This window comes from Palaemon carinicauda, chromosome 20 (assembly GCF_036898095.1).
Source record: "Palaemon carinicauda isolate YSFRI2023 chromosome 20, ASM3689809v2, whole genome shotgun sequence".
Lineage (NCBI taxonomy): Eukaryota > Metazoa > Arthropoda > Malacostraca > Decapoda > Palaemonidae > Palaemon > Palaemon carinicauda.
This window is the reverse complement of record NC_090744.1, coordinates 127,809,284-127,811,783: the sequence shown is the minus strand read 5'-3', so window position 1 is coordinate 127,811,783 and position 2,500 is coordinate 127,809,284.

Genomic DNA, 2,500 nt, shown 5'->3' with positions numbered 1-2,500 from the left:
TTTGGCTTTAAATGGATTGCCTGGAATTGGAAGCAACACCAACACCTCTTCGCCAACCTGAAAATTTCGTAATTTGGTTTTCATATCATAACGCTCTTTCATTTTTCTTTGACTCACCTCCAAAGTTTTTAAAGCAAAATCCCAAGAATTGATCAACTTTTCCCTTGAATCCCTTAAAAAGTCCAGCAAATTTACCCGAGGTTTTACTCCCTCCCAGTGATCCTTCACTACTTCTAAAGGTCCCCTTACTTTATGACCAAAAGTTAGTTCAAATGGAGAAAACCCCATTACATCACTAGGAATAGATCTGAAAGCAAATAATAAATAAGGAATTACCTGGTCCCAATTCTTGGGTTCCTGCTGCACATACTTACTAAGCATTGATTTCAATGTTTGGTGAAATCTTTCCAGTTGTCCTTGGCTCTGTGGGTGATAAGGCGAAGAAGTTACATGCTTTATGCCTAATTCTTCCAAACCCTGCTTAAATACTTTACTTTTGAAATTACTCCCACAATCAGACTGAATTACCCTGGGTAAACCAAATTTCGAAAAGAACCCCAGCAAAGATTTAAGAACCCTCCCAGCATGTATACTCCTTAAAGGAATTGCCTCAGGATACCGTGTGGTCCTATCCATCAGTGTCAAAATATATTGATTTCCACTGCTGGTCCTTGGCAAAGGGCCAACTATATCAATTATTACCTCTTCAAAGGGTTCTCCAATGGCTGGAATTGGCTGCAGTGGTGCTTTCGGGATTTTCTGATTCGGCTTCCCCGTTGTCTGGCAGACTTTGCAGGTCTTCACAAACTTCTTTACGTCTCTTCTAAGAGAAGGCCAGAAAAAAACATCTGAAAGTTTTTTAAAAGTTTTATTTATACCTATATGACCAGACAGAAGGTTGTCATGAGCTAGCTCTAATAACTTACGTCTGTAGTTTACTGGTACCACAATCTGTTCTCTCACCTCCCATGCATCTGCAGGTGCTCGTTTTGCTCGACTTATCCTTTTCAACACTCCGTCCTTCCATTCTAAATGAGGACGACTATTATCCTGACTGACTTGCTTACTCCTCTCCTTCTCAAACTCCGCCTTCTGAGTCGCCGCAAATGTATCAATTGCCCATTTACCATTCTCGTCCTTCACGGAAGACGACATGGGATTTCCAGTTACACTTACCTCAGAACCATTTTTCTCAAATAATTTATCGAGCCCCATACAGTCCATCTCCCTGGACTTGCCTTGGGCTCCCGAACGCGTGACCACGAAAACAGGCTTTTCAGTCTTTACCGACTTACCTTGCACCAGAGGACAATTACCTGGAGTCCGCATCTCACAGTCGTTGGCCACTATCACGTCCACTCCCTTTATGGATAATTCATCCACAATTGCCAGACTCATGGGTCCTTTTACCCATTTAGAGTTTAACACTAACTCTACCAAGGGGCATGCCGTTACTGTTCTCGGGAATCCCCCTAGCAACACAAATTTCCCGTCCCTGGCTCAGTCCTTCCGGCAATACCGAACGCAAAATTATGGATTGCGCCGCTCCCGTGTCCCTTAAAAGCTTTACCCGTCTCTCTGACCTATTCTGGCCTTTGATGCTCACTACACCTTCAGAGACATACTTTTTGAAACACTCATCTGTTGCAGTCGAATCCCGACCCAACAGACCCACTGGCTTTGCTTTATCCAACCACAACCGGCACTTCTCTTTTATGTGACCTGGTTGCCCACAATGCCAGCACACCAGTTTTCCACCTTTCTTTGGTGACCCTGGCTTCTTACCTCTATCTGGTGATTCCTTTGTCCTCTTTCCAGGTGACTGACTTGCACCTTTTCCACTTGGATTCCTTTTTGTGCCCCACTTTGCCTTATCACTGAACCGATAGTTCCCCTTGTGGGAAAGGAAAAACACATCAGCTGCTACAGCCAAAGTATCCAAAAGATCCAACTTAAGATCCTCTAAGTGAGTTTTCAGATCAAAATTAATATTTTTAAATTCTTCAATGAGTATCAATTCTTTTAAAGCATCAAAATCTTCCACACCTTTGGCTTTCAACCATTCCTGAAAAGCCACTCTTTTCCTCCGTGCAAATTCCACGAAAGTCTCTTCCCATCCCTTCTTCATATTTCGAAATTTCTGACGGTAGGCTTCAGGTACCAGCTCGTACCCTTTTAAAATCAAATTTTTCACTTGGGAATAGTCAGCACTCATTTCTTCGTTCAGGGCAGCATATATTTTCTGTGCTTTACCCATTAACCTACATTGTACCAGCGTAGTCCACATGTTTTCTGGCCATTCTAGTCTATTTGCTAGTTTTTCGAACACAGTGAAAAACTCTAAGGCTTCTGTTTCCTTAAAGACAGGCATTAATTTAATAGCATTCCCTATGTTAAATTTGTTTTCGGCAGGAACTTGCCTTAGGTGTAGTACTTGAAATTCATGCTTTTCCTGTTCTCTTTCCCTTTGTAATCTTAATTGTTCCTGTTCTCTTTCCCT